Below are 25,226 nucleotides of genomic sequence, written 5' to 3'. Positions count from 1 at the left end.
TTGGTTTTGACATACCGGTAGGAAAACAACTCTTGGATATCTTTAACAACATGGGAGATGACAAGGAAAAGAACATAATTGAACACTTTCAGGCACTAAAGACTAGAATGAAGATTAGGGAAAGACTATCTCAATCCATAGTTGACAAATACCAAAAGGAAATATGCTTTGTTATAAAGAAGGATGAAATCTGGATGGAGGCAGTGGTTCCAAGAACAATTTGAGTAACTAAGATGGGCTATGAGGCAGATGAGAACATAATAGAAACATATGCTAAAACCCTCCTTGAAGCCCCTAGAGAACCAACAGAAGAAGTATTTGGAAATGTAGAAACTATTGAAAGCAAAGTTCAATCATAGAAATGAATAAAGAAAATAGAACAAACAATTAGAAAAGCAACAAGACAGGCAAAAGAGATTAAGGAAAATATAATGAATATGACTAGTATCAAGGAGAGTGACTTAGAAGGATTACAACCAGAAACACATCTTTCACTAGTTGGTACCTCCTCTGACAGTGAAATACCGACAGAGTTTTAGAGAGTAGAAAGAAAAAGGAAACCTTCACCGGTACCTGCTCCTACACCCAAGAGAACAAGAAGGAAACAACAAGATGTAAGGCCTCTGGAAAAGAAAATAACACCAAGGAAGAAGAAGGAAAAACAAGTTATCCATCCACTTGAAAATCTTTTGAATGAAATAACTGAAGATGGAAACTTGTCAAATGTTAGCAAGTTGTATAGTACTTTTACAAATGAGGAAAAAGAAAGTATACAAAACAGTGTTATTTTACATAGACATTTATAAGAAATTCTTGATAGAAGTTGTAGATGATCTACCAAGTGACTTGTACAGAAGATTAGATGCAAAAAGGTTAGCAATTGTGGAACTAGACAAGAAGATAAAGGTAGAAAAATTACTTGCAGTTCACCCAGTAAAATCAGTAGAAGAAATTGATAAACTGATAAGTGAGGCAAACCAGACAGTATTTTCTACTAGTCACTGGCATGTAGCTTTAATGGTTGGAAAAGTGAATGAGATCAGTGAAGAAACAATAGACAAATGAGATATTTTCTTTATGTAAAAGGAAAAGCAAGAAGAACTTAAATGGCCAAAGACTTTTAGAGTCTATCAAAAGGAAAAGGATAAAGGTAAAGGCAAGGTAGGTGGTCCTCTGAGCATAAAAGTAATAGATAACTTTCCCCCACCTCCTTCTGATACTCCACTGATTGAAATTGTTGATACACCATCGGTAACAGATAATGTTGAGAGAATGGAGACAATGTATGAAGACACCAATCCTGATTTAGAGGTGTTATATACTATGAATATTGACACGTGAAGTTAACATTGTGGTTGATAAGGAAATCACTGAGAAGAATGATGTGGCATCTAAGCCCCTGATAGAGAACATTGTATTTGAGACACATGTTGAGGATACAACTGGAAATGTTGAGATTGGGATTGAAACACATACTGAACAATCCACTGATCCCCTGGATATTGGAAAGATAGATACCATTGATATACACACTAAAAAACCTACTAAGTTAGAGCAACTAGCTACTAATAATACAATAAAATCTTTTGAAATACCGAAAGTAGATAGTTCAACTGGCAGAAGAAAGAACAGAGAAACATTCAGAGGTACATTTTGAGAAACATGAAGAGAAAAAGGTTGAGACAGAGACAGTGCCACCGACAACAGCTGAGAAACCCAAACCTTTGCTAGTTGAGATGCAGGCATGAACTGAACTACTAGAGGTCAAATCAAGCAAAGAGGTTACTCACACTGGCAGATTACAGATTGTTAAGGTAGTTGGACAATCTTCTGGTTCTTCCATGACAGAATTCAGACCAATAAATGTAACAGAGGTATTATTGTATTCCATCAAGAAAATCATAGATTGCAATGAACTTTCATATAAGGCTATTGATGACACAATTCCTTTATTGAAATTGATTGCACCTAAGTGCAATGTGGAAAATAAAGATTCTTTGAGTCAACTAGACACATTGTCTAAATATATCATTGGCAATCTTTTAACAATTGATCAAATTAATGAGGAGACTTTCAGTGAGAAAATGATTAAGGAAAAAGAAAAATTCTTTGATGAGAGAATAAAGAAGTGCACGGAACACATTGACACCCTCCTACCGACACTAAACAAAACATTAACGAAATTTAAGGAGTTGTACAGAGACACATGTAAGACAAATATTTTCATAGCAGATATAGACAAGGAGATCAACACAGTACAAACATAAATAAATGATATAGCTAACAATCTCATCAGTTAATCAGAACCCATATTGGTAATAGAGCAGGAGATTGCAGGCTTTGAGGAAAAACTTGAAAATTTGGAAAAGAAAAAGGAAAGAATACAAAACAAGGCTAAGGAACTGAAATATAGACTTGGTCTGAAACTTGACATCCTCATCTCTTTGAGAAAAGAGATATCAGAGGCACTTGTTCAAGGACTTAAGACACCGGAAGAGAAAATGCACATACTCACCAGTACCATCCAAAGGACAGAGGCAACATTAAAAGATAGTGAAAGGTTCACTAACAACTTAAACTTTGTATTGGCAGACATATTTCAGATTGTAACCCACCGGTAACAGGGATCCAGCTGAGAACTACACTCAATTGACATTTTTGGCAACCTTTTTGATTGATGTCAAAGGGGGAGTAGTGGAGATGAGGAAAATAAAGGACATAAGAGATCATCTGCTCAGGGGGAGCACATAGTTTTTTGGTAAAATTTTTAGACAACACATTTTGGATATATTTTTTGGATTTTCCTCATGAGTGTTGCCATCAATGCCAAAGGGGGAGATTGTTGGAAAATGCACACTCCAATGAGAAATTGTAAATGATTGAAGGTATTGTCATTGATGGCAACCTTGTAATCCTATGGCACCGGCACCGACAGATAGTTTACCGGCAGCGGAAAAGATTACCGACACCCCAGTTGAAAGGATTTTGTTTATTACATTTTGTATTTAATTGTAATATCTTTTTGTAAGCCAACAAGGAAAATTGTAATAGGACTCATATATAAGTATGAGATCTTATAGATCATTTAAGATGCGAACATGGTTAGATTATTGCAGAAGTAATATGCAAATATAAAGGCAGATTTTGGAGTAAGTTTTATGGTTATTGTATGAGCTTAAACCGATACTGAACCGGGCATATCAGATGCTGAACTAAAGAAATACATTATATTGGATTCTCATAATCCATTTTGTAAGTTAGTGAGACTTCTTTTTGTAATCAAGCAGTGAGCTTTAGGCAGTTGGCCTTCCTGCATTTGCAAGCCCCTATTGTAAGTAATATTCATTTATTGGCCAATGAGTGAATATTGTGGGTCACAAATCCCACCGAGGTTTTTCCCACACCGGGTTTCCTCATTAAAATATTGTGTTATGGTGTGCTTTCTATGTTGTGCTTATTGTTCTTATTTAGTGCATTAATTCTGGTTTACCGATACACTGTTTTGGATTGCAATTTGTTAAGCAAGATCAGAAAATCTGTAAACCGGTTAGATACTGATTCACCTCCCCTCTCAGTATCTTTGGGAATCCTAACAGTATGGAGTATTTCTAGTGTTATTATATCTTTTTATATTGGATTCAATGATTCTGGAAGCTTAATTGATCATATAATATGATCTGATTTGCAGTTTGGTTTTTCTGATCAGTGGTTTGCAGAGTTCGGTATTTCCTCCAATATATTCCAATGTGATCAAATCTTGAGCTAATATTTTACGAGATTATTTAGGATGTTCTTATGTATCTTCATTTTAGATGATTCATGATTTGGTGCTCCACAAGTTATCTTTCTTTGTGAAAATTGTTGTTGTTTAAATGTTCTTGAGGTTCAGATGTTGATCAATGAAGATTTGATAAGTGGTGTTGGTGCAACTGTTGCTGATGATTCTAACATGCTTGTTGGTGTTTCCTAATTGTGTCCAATTTGTTTTGATGATGTTCACTAATCGTTGTGCAACTTTTTGGTGATTTTGTTGAATCGGTGATGTTCTTCTTGTTATGTGGTATTCTTGGTGGTGTAGCGTGTTGCGGTTGATCTTGGCAAGATTTTCGGTGGTGTTGCATGTTTGGAGATTTGATTTAGGTCCATGTTATATCATGTATATCATTATATTGTTCTGGTGGCTGATCTTTGTATCACGTGATGTAATTTTGTAATTGTGAGTTGACAGTTTAGCCAACCTTGTTGTCAAGGTTGATGAATTGTATCAATAGGTTGATAGTTCTGATACTTAATGTAAGTAAAAATGCCAATAGCTAAAAAGATGAGAGGGGGGGGGGGGGGTTGAATCATACAAACTTAATCTTCCATAAAAACAACAGATTCAACCTCGGTAACTTATACTTCAGCAATATAACCAAAACTGCTAAACATGCAAACTCATAAGCATATAATCATCATAACACTCATAACACCAGATTTAACGTGGAAACCCAAATAGGGAAAAACCACTATGAGATTTCAGACCCACTAAGAAATATACTCTTCTAGAGTATGCTCGATTAAAAGCAAATCCTGTTAAAGATTACAAACACATTGCTATTAGTGACCCGGTTAAGGGATTTCCCTCAGATCTACTAGGATCTTCACTTTGTTAGAAGTGACCTTGTCAAAGGATTTCAAACACTCATTTAGAATGTTACCTTGCTAGAGGGTTTACATATAAGACTGTTAAGTCCACTCGGTTAAGAGATTTTCTATCACTTACAAAATAACAGTAATACAAATCTATCTGCAACTTCGCATCTAAAATGCTAAAGTAGATTCTTATTTGTTCAAAACAATCTAGTCATAAGACTTATCTTGTCCCTCTGCCGGGCTCTCTACTCTATTATTCTAACAGGTCTTCAAGCTTCTATGCTCGATAATCACTATGTAGCATCCTTGTGCATACACTTGCCCGCATACATTGTTTATCAATAATTTCTTATTTATAAACAATTCCTAACCACTTAATCTCCTTGATCACATTTTCCATGATAAATCTTAGCCATCAGATCTTTAAACTTGACCAGGTTCAATGTATCCTTTGATCTGAAAATGTTTTACCTTGCCTCGAGACTTGCAGTCCTTTCTTGGAACTTGCACAAGGTTATTGTGGTTCAATCTACGCTGTAGATCTTCCTGCTGATTTTCCTTTGCCATAGATCCTTAAAAAACTTCATGCACAACATACCAATCATTTATGCATCTCCAGCTAATCATTGTCCTTCATTAAATAATACATTTATCCATCCCATGCGCACTGTCATAACTCGGTTGCAACTCAGTAAATAATAAGTTTACTCGGTAGACATTTTGCCTTCATTAACCGATATCGACAACCTTAGGGTTTACCGACTAGGTTCTTTGCTCACTGACATAGTATAGTATTAACCTTACAATCAACAACATATGTAGGACATCAAAACAATCTAAACATCATGATCTCATCATTGTCTAACTCGATAATAGTTGCCCATGAATAACTTATTCCTCCCTTTATTCATCACATTCTTTCTATGTCTTTTATCGATATCTTAATTCTCTTCAAATCAATCTTCTCAAGATATGACAACATCATACTGAATCAGATAATCAATCTCTTGACATCAATGACAAAAATAATGTTATAAAGATAGTTATCATCCTTCTTTAGTTATATCAATAATATTCAACAACCTTCTCAATATCCTTACTGAATATCAACAATCTCCTGACATTGAAATGATAACAATCTTTCTTACTATAATGCCAACAATCTCCCCCTTTGGCATTGATGGCAAAACTAATAATTAAATGGTAATACCAACAAGATATTAAAATTGATTCAGATTCACATTGCTGTTAGACTTCTCCTATTATCCTTGAGCTATTAAAATCTTTTAAAGTCTTCTCCCTTTTCATTAGGCTACTGAGCTGTTGTCTTGCATTTAGTCTTCTCTATTTTTGCAATCTTCTCCCCCTGTCATTAGTCTTCTATTATTTCCATCATTTACAGCTTTCATTCAGTCAACCATTTAGTCTTCCAGCCAAACCATTTATAGTCTTCTCCCCCTTTGACAACAATGCCAAAAAGTAAAAGAACTAAATCATGATTGCTTCCTTTGTGAAGTGATTTGCCTTACTATGTATCATCTCAGTCTTGGTCAGATTAACTTGTCTCTAGTCATAATTTCCTGCACAACTTTAGAAAACCTTCTAAAGTGCGTAACTCAGCATCAATCCACACATTGTATTCTGTAGATACATCAAATTGATGCTTTCACCAAACTTGGTTAGTGAGTAGAAGATAGGGGTAGGACCCCTAACTTGCTTCTGAGATACTCAAAAGTGTCCCTTGGCAATGGCTTTGTGAAGATATCTACTAATTGCTCCTTTGAACTGATATATTCCAGCACAACTTTCTTCTCTTAAACTTCTTCTCTAAGATAATGATACTTTATAGATATATGCTTTGTCTTAGAGTGCATCACTAGATTCTTGAAATGTTAATGGCACTAGTATTATCACATAATATAGTTACTGGCTCGATAGCTTTCTCATTTATACCTTCCAATAGTTGTTTGATCCATGCTATATTGGTATAGTTCAATGCTACAGCAACATATTCAGCTTCTACTATTGACTGTGAGATACATCCTTGTTTCTTGCTAAGCCAACTCACTAGTCTTTCTCCTAAAAAGAAAGCTCCACCACTTGTGCTTTTCATGTCATCAATGTTGCCTGCCCAATCAGCATCAGTATAAACTTATAAATCAAAATTATCTCTTTTCATATACTAAGCCATAATCTTCAGTGCCTCTCAAGTATCTAGAAATTCTCTTGATTGCTGTCATATGTGTTTCCTTGGGATCTACAGAGAATCTTGCTACAATACCTACTGCATGTGCTATATCTGGTCTACTATGCACAACATATTGCAATTTTCCAATCATAGATCGGTAAAGTGTCTCATCAATAGATGCAGATTCATCATTCTTTGATAATTTATAGTTAGTAGTCATAGGAGTACTTACTGGTTTAGAATCCTCCATTCCAAATTTCTTCAAGATTTCCTTTATGTACTTGGATTGAGTAATCAAAATCTCATCTTTTATTTGCAATATCTGTAAACCTATAAAATACTTTATCTCACCGATTAGTGACATCTCAAATTCTTTGCACATTTCATTTCCAAAGTTCTTGCATAAGGAGTCATTACCACAAAATATGATATCATCAACAAATATGGCTGAGATCAGTATTCCATTGTCCTCATCTTTCTTCATGTACATATTGTTGTTTTCACTTGTTCTTATAAAACCAATCTTGATTAAGTCAGAGTGCAATCTTTCATACCATGCTCTAGGTACTTGTTTCAGACCATATAAAGCTTTGTTCAATTTGCATACATGATCTTTACTCCTGTCATCAATAAATCCTTCAGGTTGTTCAATGTAAACTTCTTCTTCTAGTATACCATTCAAAAATGTAGATTTGACATCCATTTGATATACCTTGAAATTTTTGAAAGCAGCATAAGCCAACAATGTTCTTACTCCCTCAAGTCTAGCCACAAGTGCAAAAGTCTCACCATAATCTATTCCTTCTTCTTGAGCATAACTTTTGCAAACTAGTCTTGCTTTGTTGCGAATGACTTCACCTTTCTCATTTAGCTTGTTTCTGAAAATCCACTTAGTACCAATTACATTTTTGTCCTTAGGTCTTGGGATCAGTCTCCATGTGTCATTCTTCTTGATTTGATCAATCTCTTCTGTCATAGCATTTACCCAATCTTCACTGTTAAATGCCTCTTTCACTATTCTCAGTTCAAATTTAGATACTAGACATGTGTTCTGTCTCAGTTTGTTCCTTGTCATCACTAGATCATCCTTATCTCCTATAATTTGACTTGATGCATGATGTCTTCTGACATATTTGGCTAATATAGGCTCGGTAGGTTCTGTATGATCTTCTTCATCACTCGGTAACTAGACATTATCTTCATTTTCTTCAGCAGCTTTCTCGGTCGGACTTCTCGGTTGAACATAAATAAATTCTTCATAATCTTTTGGTGCTTTGGAATTTCCTTCATCATTTCTTTTTGCAAATTCATCAATTTTCACATTTGCACTTTCTAATATTTTGTTAGATGATTTGATTAGACATTTAAATGCTTTACTTCTAGAAGAATAACCAAGAAATGTTCCTTCTTCACTTTTTTGATCAAACTTTCCATTTCTCTCATCTTTGTGAACATAGCATCTACTTCCAAAGATTTTAAAATAACTTACATTAGGTTTCTTGTCATACCAAATCTCATAAGGTGTCTTCATAGTTCCTTTCTTCAGTTGAACTCAGTTTAGGGTGTAAACTGCAGTGCTGATTGCTTCTCTCCAAAATGTTTGAGGTACCCTCTTTTCTATCATTAGTGTTCTTGCACAATCCATAATTGATCTGTTTCTTCTCTCGGCTATCCCATTTTGCTAAGGTGTTCTTGGTGCAAATACTTGCCTCTTTATACCATGATCATTGCAGAATAAGTTAAATTCATCAGAAGTGAATTCTCCTCCTCTATTAGATCTAAGACATTTCAGTTGTCTTCCTATTTTATTTTCAACTCTTGCCTTGTATCATTTGAACATTTGAAAAGCTTCTGATTTTTCTTTTAAAAACATGACTGACATCATCCTTGAGTAATCATCCACAAATAATATGAAATATTTATCACCATAATAACTTTAAACTTTCATAGGACCACAAAGATCAATATGTACTAGATCTAAAATTCCTTTAGAAGTGTAGGACTTACTTGTAAATCTTGATCTTGTCATCTTACCCACCTAGCATCCTCAGCACATAGTATTATCTGGTTTTTCAAGACTTGGTAGACCTCTTACTCGATGCTTCTTACTTATTTTGATCAGACTACCAAAATTTACATGACAAAACCTTTTATGCCATAACCAGGTATCATCTATCTTTGCATAAAGACACTTGTTCCTAGTTGAGTCAAGATGAAATGTATTACCTTTTGTTTGTGTTCTGGTAGTAGCTAACTTTCCATGTTTGTCATGAAATTTGACAATTCCTTTCTGAAATTCTATTTGGTATCCTGTATTGTTTAGTTGTGCTACACTCAACAAATTGTATTTCAAACCTTCAACCTAGTATACATCATCACATTTAGCATTGTCAAGAAGTGTCATAGATCCTTTACCTTTCACCAGACATGGTGCATCATTACCAAATCTTACATAGCCTCCATCATAGTCCTCTAATTTAACAAACTTATGTTTATCACCTGTCATATGATGTGAGTATCCACTATCTATGATCCAAGAATCATTATTATTTATGTGAGATATTAGGGATTTTTCTTCATACCTTTCTTCATCAGATCCATCTTTAATAGCCACATAAAAAACTTCCTCAGTATCAGTTTCATCAGATTTGTCATCATTGGATTCCTCATCAGCTACTAGACATGTCTTTCTATCTCTCCTTCTGAAGTCTCGGTATCCTCTATATTGGTTGTCTTTCTGCCTGTTATCTCAATATTCTCTCTTTTCACTAGATTCTTTATCAGGCCAGTTAGAAGCCATATGTCCTATCTTATAACAATTGAAACATTTTAAAGGTAGCTTCCATTTATACTTACCTTTTCCTCTTAGTAACCTTCTGGCTAATAATGCTTCAAACTCTTCTTGCTTCTTGAATTCCTCATACAGTTTGTGCACTTCTTCCATGTTCTTACGAAATCTTTCACTTGCTCCACTGTGATTCCCTTCAGAGTACTTACTCATTCTATCATTGCAATCATCAGATTCACTAATATGAAAAGAACTGAATGCAGATTCAACTTTATTTACCGAAGACCCACTGTTATCAAAATTACTTAACTCAAATGCATGTAGCTTACCAATAGTAGCAACCAAAGAAACTGGCATGTAAGGTACAGACCTCAATTCATTGATTGCAGAGACTTGAATATCATAGGCTAGTAGAAGGGTTCTCAACAACTTACTTGTTATATCCTTTTCTTCAATAGTTCCACCTGCTCCTTTAATTTGATTGACAATCTCCTTTAGTCTTGTACTGTATTGGGTTATGTTCTCACCTTCATTCATCCTCATGGACTCAAGTTGTCCTCTTAGACTATCTACTTTTTCTCTTTGAACATGTTCATCACCTCCATACATAGATATGAGCTTAGTCCACATTGATTTTGCATCATTATAGCCTTCTAGATCATTAAACTCCGAGTCACTCAATGTTGATGTAATTTCAATCATAGCTTGAATATGTTCTTGCTTTGCCTTAATCTCTTCCAAGGTCATAGGGTTGGTGTTTGGTGAAATTTAATCATTCCCGAGATAATATGCTACATATTCTCCAATTCCTGATAAATGCAGCTTCATTCTTTTCTGCCATGTGGAGAAACTTGACTTGTTCAGCTTCAGTGCATCCCTTTTATACATCTTTGGATCTTTGTCTCAAGTACCTTTAAACTTTTCTTATGGAGTCCTTAGCTCTGATACCAATTGATAGTTCTGATACTTAATGTAAGTATAGAAGTCAATAGCTAACAAGATGAGAGGGGGGGGTGAATCATAAAAACTTAATCTTCCATAAAAACAACAGATTCAACCTTGGTAACTTATACTTCAGCAATATAACCAAAACTGCTAAACATGCAAACTCATAAGCATATAATCATCATAACACTCATAACACCAGATTTAATGTGGAAACCCAAATAGGGAAAAACCACTATGGGATTTCAGACCCACTAAGAAATATACTCTTCTAGAGTATGCTCGGTTAAAAGCAAATCCTATTAAAGATTACAAACACATTGCTAGATGTGACCCGGTTAAGGGATTTCCCTCAGATCTACTAGGATCTTCACTTTGTTAGAAGTGACCTTGTCAAAGGATTTCAAACACTCATTTAGAATGTTACCTTGCTAGAGGGTTTACATATAAGACTATTAAGTCCACTCGGTTAAGAGATTTTCTGTCACTTACAAAATAACAGTAATACAAATCTATTTGCAACTTCACATCTAAAATGCTAAAGCAGATTCTTATTTGCTCAAAACAATCTAGTCATAAGACTTATCTTGTCCCTCTACTAGGCTCTCTACTCTATTATTCTAATAGGTCTTCAAGCTTCTATGCTCGGTAATCACTATGTAGCATCCTTGTGCATACACTTGCCCGCATACATTGTTTATCAACAATTTCTTATTTATAAATAATTGCTAACTACTTAATCTCCTTGATCACATTTCCCATGATCAATCTTAGCCATCAGATCTTCAAACTTGACCAGGTTCAATGTATCCTTTGATCTGAAAATGTTTTACCTTGCCTCAGGACTTGGAGTCCTTTCTTGGAACTTGCATAAGGTTATTGTGGTTCAATCTGTGCTGTAGATCTTCCTACCAATTTTCCTTTTCCATAGATCCTTAACAAACTTCATGCATGACATACCAATCATTTATACATCTCCAGCTAATCAGTGTCCTTCATTAAATAATGCTTTTATCCATCCCATGTGCACTATCATAACTTGGTTTCAACTCGGTAAATACTAAACTTTACTCAGTAGATATTTCGCCTTCATTAACCGATATCAATAACCTTAGGGTTTACCAACTAGGTTCCTTAGGGTTTACTGACTAGGTTCTTTGCTCGGTGACATAGTATAGCATTAACCTTACAATCAACAACATATATAGGACGTCAAAACAATCTAAACATCATGATCTCATCATTGTCTAACTCGGTAATAGTTGCCCATTGAATAACTTATTCCTCCCTTTATTCATCACATTCTTTCTGTGTCTTTTACCGACATCTTAATTCTCTTCAAATCAATCTTCTCAAGATATGGCAACATCATACTAAATCAGATAATCAATCTCTTGCCATCAATGACAAAATAATGTTATAAAGATAATTATCATCCTTCTTCGGTTATATCAATAATCTTCAACAACCTTCTCAATATCCTTACTGAATATCAACAATCTCCTGATATTGAAATGCCAACAATCTTTCTTACTGTAATGCCAACATAGGTGATATAATCATTTAATTTAGGTGTCGAGGTTGTGTCTGCATTATCAGAGAGTGGTGTATGTGCAAACAAAGGGATTCTTCTTTTGGTGTGGTGTATTGATTAGATATTGGTACATAGCAGACATGTGTACTTAAGAAGAACCATCATCAGGCATTAGCAGATGCTATTATTATAGTTCATTCCTTCCAGATTGTAGTTTGAATGTTGTTGTAAGTCAGTGAGACTTCCTTGAGGGTTGTATCCTTTTAGGTTATTGTATCTTGAGGAAGTGAGATCTAGGCAGTGTGCCTGAATGTTGGTGCATTCCCCATTGTAATTACTTTCACATACTACTGCATAGTATCATCTTATTGTGGTTAGGTTCCCACTGTGGTTTTTCCCTTAACTGAGTTTTCCATGTCAAAATCTTGGTGTTGTGTGTTGTTCTATCAATTTGTTTATCTTTGTTGTTACTACAGTTTATCAGATTTGTATTTGTGGTTAATTTTGTAGATCCAGTGAAAACTGATTCACCCCCCCTTCTTAGTTTTCCTTCATTGTTGTTGCCAACAATTGGTATCAAAGCTAGATCCTCTAGAAGTATCTTGACCACTTAAGGAGATCCAGGATGGCAACTGGAGTTGTTATCTTTAAGAAGGAGAGTCTGAGATTTGATGGAAGTAACTATGCTATATAGAAGAACTAAATGGAAGTGCACTTGAGATGTCTTGGAGAAGATTACTGGAAGATTAAAAAGAATGCCTATTCTATCCCTCAAAATGGACTGATTACTGCTGATGAGATCAGAGAAGTTGAACATAACATTAGAGCTAAGGAAGCATTGCTAAGTGCCCTGACTGATTTTGAAATGACTAATGTAATGGGACTGCAGACTACACATGAGATCTGGGAGAAGCTTGAGACCCAATATGAAGGAGATAAACAAGTCAAAGTTTCTAAGTTGCAGAGTTTGAAATGAGTATGAGATGCTGAAGATGGGAGAAGATGAGAACACAAACTCCTTTATGGCTAAGGTGAATTAACTTGTCCTAGGTATCAAGTGTGCCACTGAAACCCTTGAAGAAGATGAAATTATTGCTAAGGTGTTGAGATCATTTCCTCTTTCTTACAAACATAAGGTAGCTACTATTGATGAGATCCAGAGTGTGACTACAGTGACAAGAGATATGTTGGTTAGAAAGATTGTTGCATTTGAACTGAGCAAGTTTGGTGAATCACATGGAAAGTCTGAGACAACATTTAGAGAATCTATATTTGGAAAGCATAAGTATGATCTTGATGAATGCAGAATATCTAGATATGAAAGAGAGAGAAGAGAGATGGAAGAGCAAGAAAGAGAATTGGATGAACTTGAAGCATTGATTGCTCAAAGATTGCCTAAGGGAGCTGGTAAGTATGATGGAAAATTGCCTCTAAAATGTTTCTCTTGAAATAAGATAGGACATTTTGCTTCTAGATTTCTGGAGAGAATATCTAAATATGATAGGCATGAGAAATATGATAAGCACGATAGGAATGATAGATATGAGAAGCATGATAAGTATGATAAGCCTCACAAATCTAACCAGAAGTACAAGCATTAGAAGAACTATTAATATGATGTTGATGAAGGTATTACAGATGAAGAATCCAAAGGAGATGAAGTTGTGTTTATTGCTATTAAAGAAGATGGACTGGTACATGTTGATTCCACAAGTTGCACTATTGAGGAGAAATCTTTAGCTACTAAAGTTGAAGAGAAAGATGAGTGGGTGACTGACAATGGTTGTTCACATCATATGATTAGTGATAAAAGCAAATTTGTGAGTATGGAAAGGTATAATGGTGGAATAGTAAGATTTGGAGATGACAAAGCATGTGTGATCCATGGTAAAGGTTCTATTTCCTTTGATGGTAAGCACAAAATTGATGATGTCTTGTATGTTAAAGGTTTGAAGAATAATATTTTAAGTGTTGGACAGATTGTGGACAAAGGTTATGATTTACAATTCAAGAATGGAAAATGAAAGATCCTAAATGCCTCTAGTATATAGATTGCATATGGAACTAAGACTAAAGGTAATATCTTTCATTTGAATGCTGGTGAGAAAATTTGTTTGATTTCTCAAATTGATGAAAGTTGGTTGTGGCATAGGAGAATGTGTCATGTTAATTTTGACTCAATTATTAAGATCAGTTCTATTCAAGCTATTAGAGATTTGCCTAAAATTATTAAGCCTGCTAATCTGGTATGTAAGGAATGTTAAATGGGAAAGAAAACAAGAATTTATTTTAAGAGTAAGTAGTATACATATAATGTATTGCTAGATCTTGTGCATATTGACCTATGTGGACCTAAAAATATTAGAAGTGTGTAGGGTAACAGATACTTTATGTTACTAGTCAATGATTATTCCAGGATGATGTGGGTTGTCTTTTTGAAGGAGAAATCATAAGCATTGGACAAATTCAAGATATTCAAAGAAAAGGTTGAGACTAAGATAGGAATGAAGGTGAAATGTTTGAAATCTGAAAAAGGAGAGATTTTTGTTTTGCAAAGTTTGATTCATTCTTTGAGAAGCATGGGATTAGAAGACAATTATCTACTCCTAGAACCCTGCAGTAGAATGGAGTTATTGAAAGGAAGAACATGACTATCTTGGATGCTACAAGGACCATGCTGATTGAAGGGAATGTTCTGAAGATCTACTAGAGAGACGTCATTAGAATTGTTGTTTACACATTCAACTGAGTACATACAAAAGGTGATACCGCTAAGACTCCTTATGAGATATGGTTTGGTCATGTTCCTACTATGAGATATTTTGGAATCTTTGGAAGCAAGTGTTATGTCAAGAAAGATGATGATATAGGAAAGTTTGATGTAAGAATTGATGAAGGAATTTTCTTGGATATTCAACAAGAAGAAAAGCCTACCGGTGCTACAATAAGAGACTAAGAAAGATAGTGGAAAGTGCAAATGTGAAATTTGATGAGAATTATGGGAAAGAAATCAAAGCATGCGGATATGATGATGGTCGACATGTTGTTCTAACTCATATTTAGACTAAATAATTGAAGCAAAATGATCTGGTAGAGACAAGAAGACTCTGAGGAACAAATTGAATGAAGTCAATGAAGTTGTAAAAAATAAAGAAAGATTGGTATACAAAGGATATTCACAGAAAGAAGGAATTGATTATAAGGAGTCTTTTCCTTTGGTAGCCAGACTTGAAGTTGTTAGAATACTGCTTGCATACGTTGCCTATAAGGATTTCAAGGTATATCAGATGGATTTCAAGTCAACTTTTCTGAATGGTGATCTTGAGGAAGAAGTCTAGATTGAGCAACTTGATGGATTTTTATTATCAGATGATGAGACATGGTATGGAAACTAAAGAAATCTCTTTATGGATTGAAACAAGCCCCTAGAGCTTGGTATGCTAGATTGGATAAGTACTTGCAGAAATTGGGATTTAATAAAGGTACTGCTCATAGTAATCTATATTTCAAGATTGAGAATGATAACATTTTGATTGTTGAAGTCTTTGTTGATGATATTATCTTTGGAAGAGATGATGAATTGAGCATGAAGTTTTCCGGTGATATGTAGAAAGAATTTGAGATGTCTATGATAGGAGAGATGAAGTTTTTCTTAGGTTTGTAGATTTTACAAACTAGGAAAGGTATGTTTATATCTCAAACTAAATATGTGAAGGAATTGTTGAAGAAGTTTGGTTTAAAAGACTCCAAACCGGTTGGAACTCCTATGGTGACTAGCTGCAAATTATCTAAAAAATGATGAAAATCTAAAAGCTAATCAGACCTTGTACATATCTATGGTTGTTGGTCTTCTATACTTGACTCAAACTAGACCTAAGATTATGCATGTTGTGTGCATGGCTGCTATATATGAAGTTGATCCAAATGAGAGTCATGTTACTACTATAAAAAGGATATTCAAATACTTGAAAGAGACTATGGATTATGGTTTGTGGTATATGAGGATTGATAATTTTATGTTATGTGCTTACACTAATGTTGTTTGGGCTGATGTTGATGATCGGAAGAGTACCTCCGGTGGTGCATTCTTTTTGGGTAAGAAATTAGTTTCATGGGCTAGTAAGAAACAAGTTTTAGTGTCCTTATCTACTACTGAAGCTGAGTACATTGTTGTAGGTAGTAACTGCACTCAGGTAGTTTGGATGGAGAAAATGTTCAAGGATACCAAAGTTATCTATGATGAGCCTACTGTCATATATTGTGATAATTCTAGTGCTATTAACATGTCAAAGAACCCGGTGAAACATTCAAATACTGAACATGTATCAATCAAATTTCATTTCTTGAGAGAAAAAGTTGATGAAGAGGAAGTAAAGCTAGAGTATGTGTCTACAAAGGAATAAATTGTTGATATTTTCACTAAGACTTTGCCTGCAGATACATTTGTCTATTTGAGAGACAAGTTAGAGGTATCCATCCCTCCTGATGAGAACCAAATGCATTGAGTTATATCAATACGGTGGACTTCACATTCTTATATTCTTGTCTGGATTGATGAGTTTATGCTACTCCTCTGGCGCAGTAGTCTATTTGTGGTTGGATTGGTTATATGTTTAAGGGGGAGAGAATTATTATTTGTTTGAAAAGTTTGGTTTTCTATTTTGAAGATATTTGGCATTGATGTCAAAGGGGGAGAGAAAGCATGTGAAAAATTGTTTGATCTGCTTGATCTTAGGGGGAATCTATTGGAGATGTTTTCTTTCTTTGCATTGATTTTTTTTTCACATTCATATATTTCCATCAATGCCAAAGGGGGAGATTGATGGACATTGCTGCTACTAGGATATATTGTTGTCATTGATGTCAACATATTCCTATGATTTAGTGCTTCGATGATTGCAAATTCATTTATTGGGATCATGGTTTGGTGTATGATGTATTTCTAGTGTCATTATATCTTTCTATATTGGATTCAATGATCTGGGAAGCTTAATTGATCATATCATATGATCCGGTTTGTAGTTTGGTTTTATTGATCAATGCTTTGCAGAGTTCGGTATTTCCTTTGGTATATTCTGGTGTGATAAGATCTTGAGCTGATATTTTAGGAGATTGTTTGGGATGCTCTTGTGTATCTTCACTTCAGATGGTTCATGATTTGGTGCTCCACAAGTTATATTTCTTTGTAACAATTGCTTCTATTTCAATGTTCTTGAGGTTCAGATGTTGATCGATGAAGATTTGATAAGTGGTGTTAGTGCAGCTGTTACTAATGATTCTAACATTCTTGTTGGTGTTTCCTAATTGTGTCCTATTTGTTTTGATGATCCACATTGATCTTTGTGCAATTTTTTGGTGATTTTGTTAAACCGCTGTTGTTCTTCGTGTTATGCGGTATTTTTGGTGGTGTAGCGTGTTGCGGTTGATCTTGGCGAGATTTTTGGTGGTGTTATGTGTTTGGAGATTTGATTTAGGTCCATGTTATATCATGTATATTATTATATTGGTCCGGTGGTCAATCTTTGTATCATGTGATACAATTTTTTAATTGTGAGTTGAGGGTTTAGCTGACCTTGTTGTCAAGGTTGATGAATTGTATAAATAGGTGATATAGTCATGTAATTTAGGTGTCAAGGTTGTGTCTGCATTATCAAAGAGTGGTGCATGTGAAAACAAAGGGATTATTCTTTTGGTGTGGTTTATTGAGCAGATATTGGTGCAAAGAAGACATATGTGCTTAATCGGAAGTATCATTAGGCATATATACTATTATTGTAGTTCATTCCTTTCAGATTGTAGTCTAAATCTTGTTGTAAGTTAGTGAGACTTCCCTAAGGGTTGTATCCTTTCAAGTTATTATATCTTGAGAAAGTGAGATCTAGGTAGTATGCCTGAATGCTGGTGCATTCCCCATTGTAATTATTTTCACATACTTTTGTAGAGTATCATCTTATTATGGGTAGGTTCCCACCATGGTTTTTCCTGTAATTAGGTTTTCCACTTCAAAATATTGGTGTTGTGTGTTGTGCTATCAATTTGTTTATCCTTGTTGTTGTTGCATTTTATCAAATTTTTATTTGTGGTTAAGTTTGTAGATCTGGTGAAAACTAATTCACCCCCCTCTCTCAAGTTTCCTTCATTGTTGTTGCCAACACACCCATGGTATGAACTCATTTTTAAAGAATGAATAAATGGATATTTTTACACAAAAATTCTTAAAAGAAAAAATTGGTAACATTCTATTGATTCACCAGAGTTGCTAGGTTCTTAAAAGACGATCCCTCCAAAGGTTTGAAATTGAAGAACACACCAGATCTTTAGTTGGTTTGAGCTTAGGACTGCTTAACCAATAGATATTCTTCTTAGAGTCACCAAGTATGTAGAAATGTTTCCTCCAAAGGATGAGTTTGTTGATAGACACACCAACCATCAACAAGATAAGAAAGCATGAACTAGAACTAGCTCACTTTGTCCCACTAGACATGCCAAAAATGACGGGGAAAGTCAAAGACCAAAAAAGGAGATGGCTAATGTGAAAGGGAAATATCTCCTTTTTCTCACTATGCCATGACAGGTTAGTTGACATCATGGGGTAATGAAAGGTAGAGAAGATGGGGTTCCCCGCTATCCCGCACTAAACAAAAGAACAACAAGATGGTCGCATGGGGTAATAAATATGTAAAAGATTATTGCTCCCCACCATCCTGCGTAGTAAGTAGGACCAATATGACGGTCATGCAAGGTAGAAAGATGACCCAACCCATTACATGGCATCCACTCAACCATCAATTTTTCATAGGGCCTAATCAGGCGATCATATTTTAAAACTTCATTGAGCCCTGTGAGAGCTATGTGGTGTCATCATGCACGTCCATCTTCAACAAAGGGCCAAGATTCAAATTTTGTAGGAAAAGTGAAAATTTAAACTCTTGTGCAGGGTGGTTGTCAACCAAGTAGTTGAATCCAAGTTTTGCTTCGGTTGGTACCCTAAATCCAATTGGATTTCATTCTAGCTACCAGAATTCTTTGGCATAACTCCATAAATGACCATGCAAACCATTTTTGAACACCACTTGCAACCCTTTAATGCTGAATGAAGACTTTTTGGCCCTGCAAGTATATTCAGACACACCATGTGCAGAGGTTTCTTCACTTGCAGGGGAAGTTTTGTTTCTTCCCAAGTGAGAGGACATTCTCAAAGGCTATAATAAATGTAGATCACACCACAATGTCAAATCCATTCTCCTCTTTAATATTTTGAATGTAACCTTAGGTAGGGTTAGGGTTTTCTTAACTTTAACTCATTTTAGTTATGCCTAAACTATAAAGTCAATTTTGTAGCCCTGTTATAGGGATCTTCTTTCTTTCTTTTGTTGGAAACTTAGGTTTCTCTATATTTGTAAATTTCTTAGTCTTTGCATGAATAGAATTCACCTTTTTGCCTTCATTTAGTTCTTACAACCTATGTAATGCTTTTACCTCTTTGTTTGAATGCATTCTCTTTTGTTCTTTGTAGTGTAAGTGACTATGTTGATCCCTCATTAGGTGTTATTTGTGGGCTATTTTTAGTCCCTCTTGAAATCTTATAAGAATTCCAACCTTCACTCTCTACCTAGGAGGCTAATCAGGATAGAATTATGTACATCTCTAGATATTATTATTGGTGTTCTATGTAGTTATCGGTAGGGAAGATCACACTTCAATCTAGGTGCAAGCCTCTTTTCCCCTTTCAACATTCCTTATTCCCCCTTTTCCTCCTCAAACCAAGAGATTAGAATTTATTAGTGTTGGGTTAGACCAACACTTGCACTCAGATTGGAAAGGAAGCCAACCTTCTCCAGAGATTCAGCCTCAAGCATGCAAGGTCCCACACTTGGAGGCTATTTAAATATGTCACAAGGTTGATGATCAAGGTAGTTCATCAAGTAAGTTGACTTTTGTGACAACAGTTTCTGGCACGCCTGGTGGGAAAGAGTGAGATAGTTCTAGTTCATGCTTTCTTATCTTGTTGATGGTTAGTGTGTCTATCAACAAACTTAGCCTTTCGAGGAAACATTTCTACATACTTGATGACTCTAAGAATAATATCTACCGATTAAGCAGTCCTAAGCTCAAACCAACTGAAGATCTATCTGGTGTGTTCTTCAGTTTCAAGCCTTTGGAGGCATCATCTTTCAAGCACCTAGAAACTTTGGTGAATCAATTGTATGTTATCAATTTGTTCTTTTAAGCATTTTTGTGTAAAAAGATCCATTTCTTCATGCTTTAAAAATGAGTTCATGCCATGGGTGTAACTTCTATTTGCCCCCATTTTATAAGAATACAAGTTATCCTTTCCCCTACCCACAAGACCAAACTAGGAATGCTCCTAGTTTCAACACAAATGGCTTTTCTCTAGTAGCAGGTGGAAATTTTTCTTATACTTACCACCCACGCACCCCTTCTCAACCTTCTTATTGTTGGCATAACTGATGGATATGATGATGAAGATGAGAAGATGACCAGTAAAGTTGATATGAGGAGATTGTTGGCTTGATGATAATGACATAATTTTAATAGGATGTTTTATAACTTTATTTGTGTTGTCATTTATGGAAACCATGTTTTTTTAGTCATCTAGGTCATCTAGACCAACCGATATAGCCTAATCGGTAGTGGATTCAATTAGATAGCAAAATTGCTAAGTTGTTGTCAACTAGTAAACAGGGACATAGAGATGATCAAGAGACCGATATAGAATATTGGAGAACAGTTAGACATTGTGGTTTTATAATAGTGTTGAATACAGGAACATGCACCTATGTTCCAAACCACATCAGTTGATTTGGTGTATTGAGCGAGTTATAATTGACTGATATGAAATTTGTGAAGAAGAATGAATACCGGTATCAAATCTTTGACTGGTAATGATTCAAGGTTTGGTGGTAGATCTTATCATGATCATAACTTAGTGATGACATTTTAGGATCCATGTGTAATGATAAGATGGTATTGGAGCACGTACAAGGATTGGATTTCTTGGGAAACAATGAAGTGCTTAGGAGAATGAAATAAGGGTTTGATTACTTATCAAATCGATGTACGGTGATCATAAAAAGATGGAAATCATCTAGAAGTTTGTTGTAATGATATATAATGATCTGTAATATAAATTCATTATATCTTGTTGATGTAATTATGGTTTGTAGCCACCCTAACTGAAAAGTGTATTTAGGGCTAGAGAGAAGAGATTTTGTGTCAATGATTTGAGAAGAAGGTGTTGTCGAACAAGATTGAAGTGTCCACATGTGTGTAGAAGAGTTGTGCTAAAAAGGATATGTACTAGTAAGCAAGGAAGTGTTGTAATTAGATCATTTGTCCTCTTGTTCCCCAACATTACAGTAGTTTGAAATCCCTTAACCAAGTAGATCCTAATAGGTCTTATATTGTAATTCCCTTCACCAGGTGGCTCATTAAATTGAGTTTGAAATCCTCTAATAAGGTTACTCCTAACCAGGTAGAGATCCGAATAGGGCTAAGGCAAAATCCCTTGACCAAGTGGCTCCTAACAGGGTCTACTCTTAACTGGGCATATTGTAAGCTCTTAACCGGGCTAGGCCTTTAAGCAGGTGCATTCCAAAAGAGTGCAAATATTTTGTTGGTGCTAATTCCCACCATGGTTTTTCCCAGTTGGGTTTCCACATGAAAATCTGTGTTCATATGGTGGATGCATTGTTGATTTGTGCATTTGATATCATTACTTTGTTTGCATGTTAATGAACACGTGAATGAATGGTTTGTTAAATCATCTTAGCAGATTTTTTGAGTAGTTACTGGTAAAGTTTTTTGAAGTATTGCAGAATTATTTTACTACTGATTCACCCCCCCTCTTAGTAGTAATGGGATCCTCATTATAATAATTGGTATCAGAGCACTAGGTCCTCTTTGTGTAGAAGCTTATCTGCTTGAGGAAAATATCTAAGATGATGGAGGGTCCTAAGTTCACAAAGGATGACTATAGAATTTGGAGCGACTGAATGAAGATCTACATCAAAGGTATGGGACCATAGTTTTGGGAGCATGTGGCTAATCAGTACACACCTCCTACCGATACTCTGATTGTAGATCAACTTAAGGAGCAACAAGAGAATATTCAAGCATTGGAAGCCATTGTAAGTACTCTTTCTAACTCTGACTATATTGATGTTCATGGTTTAGAAACTGCTTATGAGGTTTGGGAAAAGTTGAAGTTGATTTATGGTGGAGATGAGCATGTGCAAAAAGCTAAAGAAGAAAGCCTAAGAGGCAAGTTTGATGACATGAGGATGTTGGAAGGTGAGAAAATCACCCAGTACAGACAAAGGATAAAAGAAGTAGTTGGAGGAATCAAAAGTGTTGGTGGAACCATTGCAAAAGACACAATGGTAAGTAAAATTCTAAGAACCTTATCACTTGCTTATGCTATTAGAGTATCTTCTATCCAAGAATTAAGTTCATTCTGCAAAGATAAAGTTACAGTTGATTCTTTGATAGGTAAGCTTACTGCTTTTGAATTAAATAGCTTTGATAATAGTGTACCTAAAGTAGAATCTGCTTTCAAAGCATCAGTATCTAATGCACCAATAAGAAAAAGAAAGGATGTCTATCATAACCATGAATATAGGTCAAGTCATCATGGCGGTGGTAATGAAGAAGTGGATAATGAACATAACTTGTTGGAAATTGAGGCTTTATTGGCAAAGAAAACTTCCTAGAGGCACCGGTAAGTACAAAGGAAAGCTTCCTCTTAAGTGCTTCTCATGTAATAAAATAGGACATATTTCCTAACAGTGATCAGAAGGAAAAGTTTAGAAGGTTTAAGGGAAAAGGTAAGAAATAATGTTATGTTGCATTAGATGAAGGTGTTACCGATGAGGAATCAGAGGATGAAGATAATGAGGAATTTTTTTTTGTAGTAGTTAAGGAATATCTCTCATACAAGAAAGCTTTAGTGTCCCATATTGACAACAATGATGAGTGGTTCATTAATAGTGGTTGCTCACACCACATGGCCAGTGACAAGAACAAGTTCATCTCACTTGAAGAATTTGATAGTGGAGTAGTGAGATTTGGCAACAATACACCATGCTTGTTAAAAGGTAAAGGTTCAATTTCTTTAAAAGGAAAAAGTAATGCTGATGATGTGTATTGGGTTCAAGGATTGAAGCATAACTTGTTGAGTGTTGGTAAGCTAAATGATAAAGGTTATCTTCTTGATTTCAAGAATGGAGTGTGCATGATTTTAGGAAACAAAGGAGAACTGATTGCTACCGGTAAACAGACAAAAGGTAACTTATTTCATCTGAATACTAATGTTAACAATTGTTTGGTTATGACAATAACATTTCTAATAATCACCTTGAGCTCTGCAACTCTCCCGCCTTCCTCACATTTGAATTTGTTCCCCCTAAAATGGCCGCCCCCGCTAGGGAGGTCCCTCCCTCCCTGCAATCGGACCCCATACCTGATACCACAGTCAATTCACATGTTGTTGTTTCGACTATGGGGACCCCATGGTCTATGGGTCATACAGAAGAAAATGCCAAGTTTGACACCCTTTCCACCATGCCAGTTCTGACTGACTCTGGCCTAAACGTTGAAGGGAAGAATATACCACATCCCAGACCGGAAACTTCTATCAGACAGGGGGATGTGGAGAATGGAAAGAAGGATCCCAAGTCTAGTTGGAAGAACACCCTCCTTGGGTCCACAAATTTGACCTTAGAAGAAACTTTGGCCAAATTTACCCAAATAGAGGAAGGAACGGAGATGAAGCTCTCAAACAATCTCATGGACAAAATTGTCACTTCCCTTCACTTGACAATCGTTGATTGGTTCTTCTCCTTCTGACCATCTATCGACATGATCAGGTGATGGGAAAAATATCAATGGAAGCTCAAAGGTAGCATTGACATCTCAGCGATGTCGGGGGGGCGCTTCATGTTTAAGTTCAATGCTGAGGAAGATCTGATCTATGTCATGTCGGGTTCCTGGGCTTATGGCAAGCATTTTCTAACTCTGGCTAAATGGATGCCTGGGTTTGACCCCTCAGCCAAACTCCATTGCATGGCACCTATTTGGGTTAGACTTCCTAGCCTTCTACTGGAGTTCTGGGATGAACAAATCTTCCACTGGATAGGGAACTCGTTTGGCAGCTATGTTGCAGAAGACTCGGTCACTCTCAATAAATCCAAGTTGGTTTATGCTTGCTTTTGTGTCAATGTTACGATTAACAAGGCTCTCCCAAATTTTGTTTCCCTAAAATCAAAGTGGGGAAAATGGTCCCAGGCTATTGTGTATGAAAATGCTACCCTGGTTTTCCAAAAGTATAATAAACAAGGCCATACCTACACTGAGTGTAAGACCCCAGCGACTATTGAACCCAAGCTCAAAGAAAAGGCTATCTAGGCTGATTCCATCAACCCAAGTGCTCCCTCATCATCTACTTCCTTGGAGCTAACCAGTGTGAATGCAATTCCTGAGGACTACCCCCACATGAACGAGATCCTTGAAATCTTAAAATCCCTAGGGGACTCTATTAAGATTGTTAATCTAGCCATTCCCTTGGAAGAAGGTGAAAACCCATCGGTGATGAATCTCAACCTTTCCCCTAAACCCCATCCTCCCCCTAGTTTGTTTTTAGATGGCATCCCCCTCATGCCCTCTGCTACCCCCACCCCCTCATCCCATCAAGCTTCCATTTTAGATAAAGTTATGTCTCATGTGGCCGAGGTTAAGTTTCTTACCTCAACCCCCCCTTTCTCCCTTGGTAAGGTGGAAAGGCCTGCTCTAACAGGGAATTCCTTGACAATGCCCCCTCCTTTGAAGCTTTCACCTCTGGGATCTCCTTGGGTAGGTAATGGATAACCTAGAAGAAGAAAGCCAAGGCCAAGAAAGCGGATGTGGGGGGTATTGAAAATAAAGTTGGTAGACCCTTAGAAAGGGTCCTGAGACATAAAGTTATGGCTAGGGACATTGCAAAGGGGAGGCAGGTGATCCTTGATGGAATCAATAGAAGTAAGAAATGAAGTTCCTCTCTTGGAACATAAGGGGTCTGAACAGCCCCCAGAAGCAGTTCGCTATAAAACAACTCATTTTGGATATGAAAATTGATATTT

This window comes from Cryptomeria japonica, chromosome 6 (genome assembly GCF_030272615.1).
Source record: "Cryptomeria japonica chromosome 6, Sugi_1.0, whole genome shotgun sequence".
Lineage (NCBI taxonomy): Eukaryota > Viridiplantae > Streptophyta > Pinopsida > Cupressales > Cupressaceae > Cryptomeria > Cryptomeria japonica.
Note: the sequence above shows the minus strand (reverse complement) of the source record.